Here is a 13,617-nt window from a genome sequence, read left to right as displayed (position 1 = left end):
CTTTTTCTATCAGTTCTTTTGGTGCTCTTTCAAATTGCTTGGCAAATAATTTTAAGTTATTACCCTGCCTTATACTTTTAGTAACTTTTTTGGATCCAAAGGTAATGAACGAGAGATAACCAAATGAATTAATACAAACAAGATGAATCATACTGGAAAGTTCTTCTGAGGAGCAGCTGGGTAGTCATTATACGAGAAAGATCTGGAGCTCGACAGTCTTAAGAGGTGGTAGAGCCAAGTGATGGAAGGGAGGGCGTGAACCACCCTGTTACTAAGGGATCAGTTGACCTTCAGAGCAACCTGCGTATTTCGTTTTGGCTCTTTAATCAGACCTGTACCGTGGGCAGTGCCCATAAAAAGTGAGAAAATACCTCTGACAGCCAGCCCACTTGCTCCCTTTCTCAAGAGTAGAGCCTTTTCAAGGGACAAAACCAGGAGTAGAAATTGTGAAAGTCAGGATTATGAAACACTTTTTTAAAAAATTGTGGGTAGTCAGTAGAATTCCGTAACAAAAATCCAAATCTGTCTTCTGGTTCAACCTCAACATGGTTTGGGTAAGAACTAGAGGCTTCTGAGGATGGAGAAATGAAGCTAAGGACACATAAAACTCATTAATTCCAGTGACACCAGCGCTGAATGAAGAAGCAACTGCCATGTCAGCCCAACCTCAAGCACATACTGACGGGTGCATCCAAACTGAGGTGGCTCTGGGTGCCTCAGATAGTTATACATCTGCCTTCGGCTCAGGGCATGATCTCCAGGTCTTGGGATCCAGCCTGGCATCTGGCTCCCTGCTCAGCAGGGAGTACTCTGCTTCTCCCTGTCCCTCTGCTCCTCCCCACCTCTTGCTCTCTACCTTTCTTTCAGATGAATCAATAAAATCTTAAAAAAAAACCAAACAAACAGAATTTAGGATCAAGAGATTCCCAAATAAGCCAAGATTACATAAGAAGGTTCTAACTTTAAGCCCATATAGACAAAGTAGTTAAAGCGTTTTTCCTTGGGTGCTTATGTTATTGAAGAGAAGGCTAACTTTTTGTTATTTGGTCCTCAGCTTAGAACTATGACTATTTTAGGTCACAAGTTATAGACTGGTTTACAAATAGCTTTGGATTTTGAACTTGAGTGAGGGTCATATGGTCTCAGCAGTTTTCTCATAGCCTGTGGTTGAACTCATTATGTAATTTTTTAAGACAGCCTTTGAACCTGCCTGTGCTAGAACTCTTCCTCTCAGATTCCAGTGTCAGAGTTTGCTGCATACAACTATCCTATGAACTTCCTGACGTTCATTTATTTTTTTGATCCACATCCAATCCAGCCTCTTTTCTTCCATTCATCATATCAGGATGTCTCGGTATGCCTATAATACTTCATTTAGGAATGCCCCTTTGCACATTTTATTAAAGGCAGTAAGAATCCTAGACATGTTCCTCAACTTTGGTTTATAGCAGCCAACCTGTCAGCACCCATTTTTCCTCTCTTGTCATTCCTTTACTTTGCTACTAAAATTTTAAACCTTCAGTTATTGTTTTGTTTTTTCAACCCTATTTTCCTAGCCTCTATGACTATTTCTCTCTTTAGGACTTCTAAGAATATTTTACACTAAGATACTCATGCTCTTCAAAATCTTTTGCAACCATGACCCAAACTATTTCACTATTTTTGTTTTGACTCGTGAGTTTATTCCTTTTAAAATTTATTTGTTCCGCTAAATATGAACATGTGCAGAGAACTTTTTTGGCTTCTGGTTCCTGAAGTACTGTTGGGGTGGTGGAAACATTCTGGGGATAGATTTGTTTTCTGAGTCTTATTTTCAACTACATCCAACACTTACAGGTCTCCCTCAAGTACACTATACCTGATTCTTAAATCTTTCAAAACTTATTTCTCCTGTAAATATGCATCTAGATAGAAATTTTCCCAAACTGGAAGATAGGAAGTTTATTTTCCCATAGAACTTTTCTTCATAGCTCTGAATGTTCTCATTTCTTTGCTTGTCCATACCACGATTCCATTGTTTATCTCAAGGATTTGCTCTGTATTTTATTTTGTTTGCGCCTTTATGCCTATTCCTATCAGTGCAGATTTAAATTATAAGAGTGCAGGTAGGGAACATGTTCATTTGGCCAAGTTGGCTCTATAATCAGATGAGATCACCTGAAGAGTCTTAAAGAGAGACAGTAGAGAGTAGAGGTCTGGAGCTGAACTCATCCATGACTGAAAATTCAGTCCTCAGTCCTCTCTATCCTTAACCCTCCAAGCCATTTTTCTAAGGTCTCACCCTTTCCTACTTCTTTTGCTCAGGATACCCAGATAATTCAAGAGCCAACATTTTTCCTAAGCCCTATTCTAGAATTTGTATGCTGGGACATCTTTAACTTGAGTATCTTCCCATCACATCAAACGTAGCATATTTGAAAACAAATCATTCTCCATTTAAAAATAAGTCCCACTCTGGGTGGCTCTATCGGTTTCAACTCAGGTCATGATCTCAAGGTCATAGAACTGAGCCCTGTGTCAGTTTCCTCCTTTAGCATGGAGTCTGTTTGTCCTTCTTCCTCTGCACTTCCCCCTGCTCTCTCTTTCTCTCTCTCAAATAAATAAGTAAATGAATGAATAAATACAATCTTTAAAAAAAATTTTAAAAATTGATTCCACTCCTGATTAACTTAGGTATTTATCTTCATGGTACTGCTTCTCTTCCAGTCTCCCATGTTCAAACTCCATCACCCAAGGTCATCACCACCTTCTTTCTCACTCTATTTCCATTTATCAGCTTCTGTTAGTAAAGTGACCTTCCCAATAAGTCCTTCCCTGAGCAGTGATTGACTTTAGGAAAACAAAATGGGGGTGCCTGGATGGCTCAGTGGGTTAAAGCCTCTGCCTTCAGTTCAGGTCATGATCCCAGGGTCCTGGGATCGAGCCCCGCATCGGGCTCTCTGCCCAGCGGGGAGCCTCCTTCCTCCTCTCTCTCTCTGCCTGCCTCTCTGCCTACTTGTGATCTCTGTCTGTCAAATAAATAAATAAAAATCTTAAAAAAAAAAAAAAGGAAAACAGAAAATGTCACTTTGAAGCCTCAAGACATACATGCCCATTTGCAACCAGATTCGTATGCTTAGCTAAACATGTGGACATTGAACAAATTTTAGCCTTCTGAATTTAATCTGGCATGAATATCATTTATACTCAGATAGCTGTTATTCTACTCAGCTATTTCCTTACACAAGTACAGGTGAACATTACACACACGAACAAATGATTGAGAATACCTAATGGAATGTGATAGTCCTTGTGTAGTAGATTTGAGTTTTGCTGTTTGAAAACATAATGCTATGGATGATTAGATGATGAGCTGGATAGTTCCTGTGATTTGAACTCGTTTTAAGTGAGAAACATCCCATATTTTGGAGAATGTAAGCTTCTAAGAAGGCAGGGATTTTTTTTTTTTTTTTTTCCTCACTGCTACCTTCCCAGGGATTAAAACAGTACCTGGCCTCTATTGAACCCTTAATAAATATTTGTTAAATAAATATTTGTTAAATATTTGTTAAATGACTGACTATAGTCCCCATACTGGATCAGTATAGAAGCTGCCTAAATGCTATTACACTGTAAACAGTATCTTTAAGTCACTCTCCTGAGAACTATTTATGTTATTGCCACTTTCTCCATATCCAGAGGAATTGCCAAATTTACTCAGATTTGGAACGCATGGTTTAAAAAACAATTCTAGGATAGGGTTTGATCTTTTGGCTTTTGAGGAAAGATAGAAATGCAGATAGAAATTTTTAAAAATACTGCGTTCCGACTTATTGTGTGGACAAGAGGGCAGGCTCATTTCTCTTTGCTCCTTCTAAGTACAATTATCAATTCTGGATACTATGATTATAAAGTAATGGAAGAGGCATCCTGAAAGAGAGCTCTGTAAGGTGGGAAGAGGAAAACAAACCAGCTAGGTAATCCCAAGACTGGAAGGGGAACATGGTTTCAGAATGTCTTACAACCTCCCACCCAACAGAGGAAGGTGACCCATGTTTGGTGTCTCCTGACTCCCAGCCTCATGAGATAAGGGAGCCTAGTGTGGCTCATTCCTATCCCAGATGAAACGAATCCTGCTGACCAACATGAGATGAGTCGATACCACCGGCAAGGGCAATATATAGGGCTCCCCACTGACAAGTGTCCAGGGGAAACACTCTACTCTATTGTAAGGCCCGAGACGCCTCTCGCTTGCTGAGAATACTGGACAGCCAAAGGGCACTGGCAAGGGGATCCTAAGACAAAAGACCTGATCTAGGAAGCTTTTCATCACTATGGACAGGAGGCTCCTTACTGCAGTCTATAGGTGACAGGGCAAAACTTCTTCCCCCAAAGCAGCACCATCAAGGACCACATGGAACCACAGCAGTACCAGATAAACCGATCAGACTAAAGGCACTGAAGATTGAACTGCCACTGGAATCACAAACCAAAAGTAGGCCAGGCATGCTAAACCATAAACATAAAATAAAAGATTAAAATAAGACCCAGAGCCTCCTAACATAATAGACAAAATATCCAGGATACAATCTAAAACTACTTGTCATACCAAGAACCAAGAAAATCACAACTCGAATGAGAAGAGATAGTCAACTGATGATGCCACCAAAATGAACCAGATATTGGAATTATCTGACAAGGATTTTAAAGCAGTCATCATAAAAATGCCTCTACAAATAATTACAAATTCTCTTGAAACAAAAAAATGGAAAGCCTCAGCAAAGAAATAGGTAACATAAAGAGTTTTAAAAAGTTAACAAGAAATCACCATGATGTATGCATTATATCCCAATTTTTAGAAAAATAAATAATGGTGATTATTTAACTGAAAAATACAATAACAAAATAAACTTAATGAATGGTACAGTAGAAATGACAGAAGATTAAATCAATAACTTGAAAACAAACCAATAGAGTTTATGAATCTGAATAACAGAAGTAAGATTGGGGAAAATTGAGCCTCAGTGATCTGTAGGACAATAACAACAGTGCCAACATTCATGTATCTGAAGTTCCAGAAGTAGAGGAGGAAAAAAGAATAGAGCCGGGAGAATATGCAAAGAACAGATGCAAACATCTCACATTGAGCAAAAGATACAATTGTGCAGGTTCAAAAAGCTGAGGGAGCCATAAATAGGATAAACTTAACTCCAAAAGTTGCATCATAAACATGAAAACTAAAAACAGAAAGACATCAAAAGCAGCCAGAGAAGTGACACATGACATTACACTGCACAATTTGAATGACAGCTGATTTTCATCAGAAACCATGGGAGCCAGAAAGGTGGCACAACAGTTTCAAGTGCTGAAGGAAAGGACCTATCAGCTGCAAATCCTATTCTCCAAACCATCCTGCGGGAATGAAGGATAGAAAGTATTTGTTGCTAACAAACCTACTGCCAAAGAATACCTAATGGAAGTTCCTCAAACATAAACGAAATGATAAAAGGCATCTTGGGGCATAAGAAAGGAAGAACAATGGGAAGAATTAGGGATGCATACAATAAATATGGTCCTCGTGGATTTTTATGACTCACATTTGATGATTGAGATCAAAATTGTAATTTCATCTCATGCTCAAAGACAATGATACTTAAAAGTAGGGAGAGTAAAGGCCCTAAATGGAAGTGAGATTTCGTTTCCTGTGAAGTGATAAAATGCTGATCCCAGGAGACTGTGGTAAGTCACCAGAGCAGCCTCTGCAAAAACTAACAAAGAAATGCACTCAAAACACTATAAATAAATCAAGTTGGAAGGCAAGAAAAGGGAAACAAGGCTGGGGAGTGGAAAACAAATGATTTAATGGCACACACACAAGCTCTACCACATCAATAATTATATTAAATATAATTGGTGAAAATACACTAATTAAAATACAGATATTGGTAGAGTGGATGAAAAAACATTATTAATTACATGTATTTACAAGAAACTCAATTCAAATTAAATAATGTAGGTGGGTTGAAAGTAAACATGATGGTACAAACAAGAACCACGAGGGAAACTTACCATAATGATATAATTCAGAAGGACAAAAGGCTATAGAAATGGAAATATGAATAAAAAAACTGGAAGCATATTAAATGTCCTTCAGTGAGACAATAGTGAAATAAGTGATTAGGAAACCTATCAAAATGCTATGCTACGATGCAGCCCCTTTGGAAAACAGTATGGCAGTTCCTCAAAAACTTGAGTTACCATATGATCCACAACTCTTCTCTTAGGTGTGTGCCCGAGAGAAATGAAAACATAAATTCACACACAGACTTGTACACGAATGTTCACAGCAACATTATTCATAATGGCTGAAGAGTGGAAAGGACTATTATGTTTACCAATTGATGAACAAGTAAAGTGTGTGTATCTGTACACTGGATTTAGCCATAAAAAGGAATGAAGTCCCAACACATGCTAAAGCATGGATGGACCTTGGAAACATGATGCTGAGCGAGAGAAGCCAGACCCAAAAGAGCACATATTACATAATTTCATTTTATATGAAATGTTCAGAATAGGCAAGGTAGATTAGTGATTTCCAGGGGATGGGGGAAGAGGGGAATTGAGAGGCACAGAATTTCTTTTTGAGGTGATGGAGATGTTCTGGGATTAGTGGTGATGGTGGTACAACTCTGAAAATACTAAAAAGCATTTAATTTTATACTTAGGGTGAACTTTGTGGTGTATAAATATAAATAGTGTATGAATAATATGAGTATACATAACTTTATTATATATAATGATACAGTTATATATTATATTATATAATTTATTATATATTATTATATTATATATTATTATATTATAAATGGTGTATGAATAATATATTCATAATAATAATATATGAATATAATATAATAATATATAATAATATATGAATATACATAACTTTATTGTATATAATAATACAGTTATTCTCAAGGAGATTGGGTGGTGACATTGAATTAGGTTTATGTGAAAAATGAGGAGAGGAGGAGACAATTTTATCCACGTGCCTCCAGATTATAACCGTGAAATTATTCATTTGTAAATTGGAATAAAATAATAGATAAGGGTTACATTAGAGGAATTGAATTCTAAGTTTTCTTGTTTATACTCTGCAAATTGAATACAGTATAGTTACATTTTTTTTTAATCATTAAAACCTCCTTTCATTCAGTGCCAGTATTCTATTCCAAGTCTCAACTGTGGAGCCTGATCATTTTAAACTAGCTTCGAAGTCACTGCTTCTTTTGCATTCTGATAGCACACAATACAGTCTCTTCCCCAGATGCTTTCCAGAGGAAAGGCTGCATCTTGCCCTGTTCTGTCTGCTTCAGCACCTCTCTCAGATGCTGATGAATGGTAGGTACCTTATAAGTAATTGTCCGGTTAATCTGACTTGAATATGAGCATGCTGAGTTTTACAGCAGAATCATTATGGTCTTTAACGACTTGGGGAATTGCTGAAATAATTCTATCAGTCAAGTTAAATAAGAAAAATACATTCGGTTTTTATAGGAAAGGTATTTAATACCAGAATTGTATGTAACTCCTAGGGGATTGTTTATGCCTCCTATAAATATAGTCTGGGAGTTGTTGACAAAGCTTGATTTAGCAGGACTTCTGTAGTAAATAAAGCCCAAGTTCCTATATAAAAAAAAAATACAAAGGGACAAAGGCTTCGGTTTTTACAGATCTTGAAATAAGGGCACTGAAAAACACAGAGAGGTGAGGTCATCTCATCCTTCTTCCTGCCCCGATGACAACACCTTCTATCTTCCCACAGATCTGTGTGGCGCTTCAATTAACGAATCCCCTGGGAATGATGGTGCTTTGTAAGGCATCAGCCTTGTGAAAACACTCCTCCCACCATAAATCACATCAGTGGAGCAAAGCCTCCCACTGCCAGATAAAGCTGCTCCTGTGTGCAGCTTCCCAATTAAAAATACAAGAGGCAGCGTTCGGGACTGTGCCAAATAGCCCTAAACTCTTCTTTTCTACCCCCTGCCCCTGCTCAGTGGGGACAGGCTCACCTCACTTGCTCTCCTCCTCTATCGTGCACAAAACATCGTTTACAGAAATGCATTTCTCCCTTTTCAAAAGATCGGATCCAATGCGCGTCGCAATTGTTTGCCACGTCCTCTTCTCAGCTCCTCACAGTCAATGGTCGCGCAGTCTGGAGTTTTTCTTTATGTTGTGAGTCACCGTATCTGAATCTTGCACCTCACTGCCTTGATTCAGGGAATTCCAAGAGTCATGGGGTCGAAAACTTACTTGGTTCTTTTTAGGTTACCTTGGACAGGAATGTCAGGAGGGTTTACCCGTGGCACTCCCCAAAGACAACCTGCACTTCAGCGCTTCACAGCTTCATGGAAATTGAGCTCGGATGAATCGAGTGGAAGTGCTGAAACCGTGGTATTAAGAGCTTTTGGAGGTAGAGAAAGCTGTACTGTGTTTCCTCACGGGCTTTGGGAGCCATTAATCCTAGCAATTTATGTTTCCTCTGGTCTCTGCTCGATCCTTGACCAGTCCCTGTCCCACAGTGACACAATCCATGTTTTGTGTTTCCTAGAATCTGTGACCTGAGCTTAACATGGAGGTGCTGTGTGTGTGTCTACATGTGCCCTTGGCAACCCTGTGCTCCTTATCTGAAGCCCTAGTCCTGTATTACATTCCTTCCCCTGAATATGAATTTTCTGATTATGTTCTCCCTCTTTATGTAGGGATTATCATACTTGAAAAAAAAAATCTGAAAAAACATCCCGGAAAAGTCCTCCAAACTCTCAATAATGTATAAATCTACCTTCTCAGGAAAATCTCTGCTAAACCTGAATTATTCAAATGGTAATGATCAACGCATAATTCTTTTTCCATTCTGCTCGAGGATAATTGCAATCATTGCCGTAATGAGCATGGAGAACAGATGCCTGGATCATGTTCCCGGAGTCAGGACCACACTGCATTCAGAGATCGGTTCATCGCAGTAGTGGGTGTGCTAATTTCCTAGGAGGTAATGCATTTCCCGTAAAATGAGCAAATGAGTGGTTTTAAACTTACACCAATTTCCGTAATTATTTTATGTAATCCTTCATGAAAATTGAATAGACTATTGGAACAGTATTGTATTGCCTTGAAATTTTGCCGGAAGTCACAAAACTAGCGTATGTAAATGTACCTTTTAAGCAATGTTATGTCCCTGAAAAAGAGAATGAGCTCAGTGTCATAAAGGTTATAAGAGATCATTATATTCACCGACGTTTCCATTAACGGCCAAAAATTGCAGATCAGTTCTATAGTGCTCTCTTTTAAACTGATATGAAAATTAAAAGGGAGCAAGGAAAGCACCAAAGCCAGGTTGGAGCTATAAAAATGAGATGGGAGCTAGATGCAGGGCATGAGAATCTTGACATTCTTCCTCAAAGCACCTCTGCTTTTCCACCCTCTCCTCACTCCCACACCCATCCAGTCCTCTGCCAGGTAAGTCCATCTGGCCCACCAGACACATCACACCAGCTTTATTTCACTCAAGATAAAAGAGCAGGCCCAATCAAAATTCTTCAACTTGCCATGTAAGGCCCTCAGTCAATGCCTCCAATGCCCTCACCTTTCTTCAAAATGACTCTCCTGGACTTAAAGAGCTACTGTGTCTAGAGTCTGCACAGACTGGGTTGAGGACCCCTTCTTCAGTTTGGTACATGCTGTTTTCCTAACAGCGTATGAGTATATATTTTGTCCCATGTTGTCCTCTCCATCCTCAAAATGTTGTGCAATTACAGCTCTCTAGAAGTACCTATACCTTTATTGCAGACCACAGTAGGTCATGGCCTTTGCAGCTTTTGAATTTTCCTCACTGCTAAGGATGTCATAATATCTCCAATAAATTCTTATTAAGACTATAAAACAATGGAATTTGAAGGAAGCTAGTAGGAATGAAAAATGAGCCTTGGTAAAGTAACAGTTATCAGAATTATATTGGTTTAGTGCTGAGGCACGCTCCATGAATTTGGAGAAAAGATGGAAAACAAGGGCCTAAATAAAGTCTATACATTTAGCAGAAAGATTTCCAACAAACTTTTCTCAGCCAGGTAGCAAACTAGAGGACTTGTTTTCTGAAGAAAGTGAATGTCCCCAGGGGAGAAATACCTTCGAAAATGAACATTTGGGGTTCCCCAATGAAATTGCCAGGTTGTCATTCTGTCACCCCATGATAAAACTGACGAGTTGTGAGCACCATCCATGCACACAAAGCTTATCATCCACTCGTTCATGTTTTATTCTTAGATGTAAATGGATACACAAAGATCCATAGGTATTCAAGAAAGCCTCCACCATAGAATAGAAAGACCCAACAAGCAAATAGGAGAAAAAGAGCTTAGGGAAACCAGGGACCATGCAGTAAACAGAAAAAAGCTTCAAAAAGCAGCTATGATATTTTTTGAATAACAGGGGAGGTTACAACCATGAATAGAGAACAAGAAAGAATTTTGAACTTAAGAAAGTTTTTTAAATAAAAAATTTAAAAGATAAATACAAAGAACTTTGCACAGAGTAGAACCAAGGAAGATAAAGACATAGAAAACAGAAAAGAAAGTTGTGAAAAATTAGATCAATCTCAGAAAAATAGAGAAATGGAAGTAGGGGTGCAGCCCCTGGCTGTAGTTTGGGCCATCTCGGATCCTCCCTGCACCCATCATCGATGACTAAACCACTTGAGAGTGATGCTCTGAGGCAGCGGTGGGTGGCCAGTGTCCCTCAGATCTCTGTGCAGCCAAATCTAAGCTCAGGGTCTTCTCCCCCAAACCTCATTCCCCTGATTATTCTCATTTATTCAATTATCAACACCTCTGTCCTTCCAATTTCTCAAACAAGGAACCTGAACATCAACCCTTCCCTCCCTAACTGTGCAAATACTTTGGTAGGTCCTATTTCTTGTATATTTCTCACCAGTTCCTGTTTCCTGCTCTCTTTCCTGCCTTGTCGGGGTGGGGGTGCTTCCCTGTTCACATCTCTTTCACTGTACTCCAACCTCCTTACCCACTCTGGGTCTGAGACTGGGCTCTGCAGGAATGCTTGTCAAACACAAACATGACCATGTTAATCTCCTGCCTACAGTATTCTCATAATTCTCCATTATTTAAAATAAAATCTAAGCTCATTATAATAACATTTCAAGGTCCTTCTTGATCTGACTTCTTATCTATTTTAGAAATCTCATCTTCCACAGACAGACACTGCTCTGGCCATGTTGACTTCTTTTCTAACCAGAAAGCTTCAGGTGTGTCATTTTCTCCGTCTGAAATTCCCAATCCCACTACTTTGCCTGGAGAAGTCTTCATTCTGTACAACTCAGCTGGTCTCCAGGGAAGCCTGCTTTGCTCTTTCTAGGCAGAGTTAATTCTATGCCCTATCGGTGTTTTCCCTTTTTTCTTTATTTTCTTTCTTCTCTTTTGTCCTTATCAGTGTTTTGACTATAGTGATCCCTCCTTAACCAGCAATTTTACTCATGTGAAATTCTCGTATATCGAAATTTCCTCCCATGTACATTTTTGATGACTACAGGATTTTCTTTTGTGCGTTCTATTGGGAGTTATTAAGAAGGGTGATGACTCAGGATTCAGTATAGAGAAAAGGAGGTAAAGTGGGTGGCACAGAAGGAGCAGAGGTTGCACAAAGACATCCTGGAGAAGTTAAAGGAAGAAGAAAGGAAAAGGTAGTGCTGGTTCTTACAACTGTGTTCTAGTGCTTTTGTAAGGGGTGAAGGAGGGAGAGAAGGGAGCTGAGATTTCTAGAACATTGCTGTGGAGCCAGGGCGACAGGTAGGGAAGTGAGACTATGAGGCAGGACTGGGAGCAGAAGTCATGAGTTGTTGATTAGCCACTCGCTGACCTACAGATCTGGAGACACTGATACAACCCTAATTCCATCGAGCTCATTCATAGTCCGCAGCACATGTCTCTGTTCTGGAATCCTCTTCCAAAAGAGGAGAGGTGAGACCCCATTGTTTTTCCTTGTACCCAAGATTTTAAAATCAACTGAGAATTCTTCCATCAGTTCCATTTAACAAACCCAAACCTAAGTGTTGGGAGAAGAAGGAGAGGTATTAATGATATTTATTCACATGATAATAAGTGTCTATTTAGTGGACACTTATGTGCCCAAGACCAAATGTGCTAAATATTGTATACACCTTCAGTGCTGTTATTATCTTTCTGCTGATGAAGAAATAGGGCTACAGGGTTAGGAAGTGATGGAGCTGGAGTTTGAAACCAGATGAATGAGCTTGAGACCCCATATTCGATCATGTGGTGTCCCCTAGACATGACTTTAAAGGAGAAAGATCTACATTGTATTTCACTTGTTAAAAAAAAAAAAAAAAAGATCTACACGGTATTTCACTTGTATTCCTGTCATTTTTTAGGGTAAAGGGCTAATACAGAAAGAGCGCAAGCAAGATAGTTGTGGAATGTATTCTGGATTAAGGAGGAAATGGGAGATCTGCTAGTCAATGAAAGACAGGGTTTCAGGTCCTTAGAAAGTTTACCTTGGGGGAGGGAAGAAGGGTGATTATTTGCCTTCTAAGTCTGAAGGTCATGGATTCTAAGACTTTTAAAATTTCTCTTTGCTGAAGAAATTCCAAATAAAACAGGTAAACAGAATTCATGATAATGCCATGGAAACAGCAATTGATTTTTATATTGCTTCCACCAAGTCATCATAAGCAGACGTCTGACTTGTCTATTGATCTCAGCTGGAGTTGAACAGGTGAGCCAGAGGTAAAATTTCCCAACTTACCAAAAGTCAGTTGGACCTTGAACGGATACTACTTTCTTGTTTTTTCCTAATGTGAGGAACAATTAAGAATTGTATGTGTAGATTAGGAACAAAGAAATTATCTTTATTTTGTTTAATAATAAGCACATTAGTAAACCAGGAAAATCCTATAAAACAGAAAGTTCTTATTAAGATCACACTGGAGACCTTTTCTATTGAACAAAAAGATTGGCTGAGTACCTGTATATACTTTATGAAAATAGTTATGGTCATAGCTCAGAGGGGTAGAATTGTCCTTGGTGTTGGAAGATGCTACCCCATCCTATTTCATCCCGTTCAGTGGGATTACATGCTTTCTTGTTGTGCAACCGTGAACACCATCCATCTCCAGAACTTTTTTCATCTTTCTAAAGTGAACCTCTGTACCATAAACAAGAGCTCCCCACCCTCCCTTCCTCTAGCCCAGGAAACCAGCATGCTACATTCTGTCTCTGTGAGTCTGACTACCTTGGGTTCTTCATCTAAGTGGAAGCATACGGTATTGGTTCTTCTGTGTCTGACTTGATTCATTCAGCATAATGTCTTCGAGGTTTATCCATGTGGTAGCAGGTGCCAGAATTTCCTTCCATGTTAGGGCTGAACAATATTCCACTGTATGCATGTAATGCCTTTGTTTATCCATTCATATCTGTCAGCGGACACTGGGATTGCTTACATAGTTTGGTGATTGTGAATGTTGCTGCTGTGAATGTGGTTGTACAAATATCTCTTTGAGTCTCTTTTTTTCAGGTCTTTTGGGTATATACCCAGACGTGGAATTACTGGATC

Source organism: Martes martes (genome assembly GCF_963455335.1).
Source record: "Martes martes genome assembly, chromosome: 8".
In the NCBI taxonomy this organism is placed as follows: Eukaryota; Metazoa; Chordata; class Mammalia; order Carnivora; family Mustelidae; genus Martes; species Martes martes.
Note: the sequence above shows the minus strand (reverse complement) of the source record.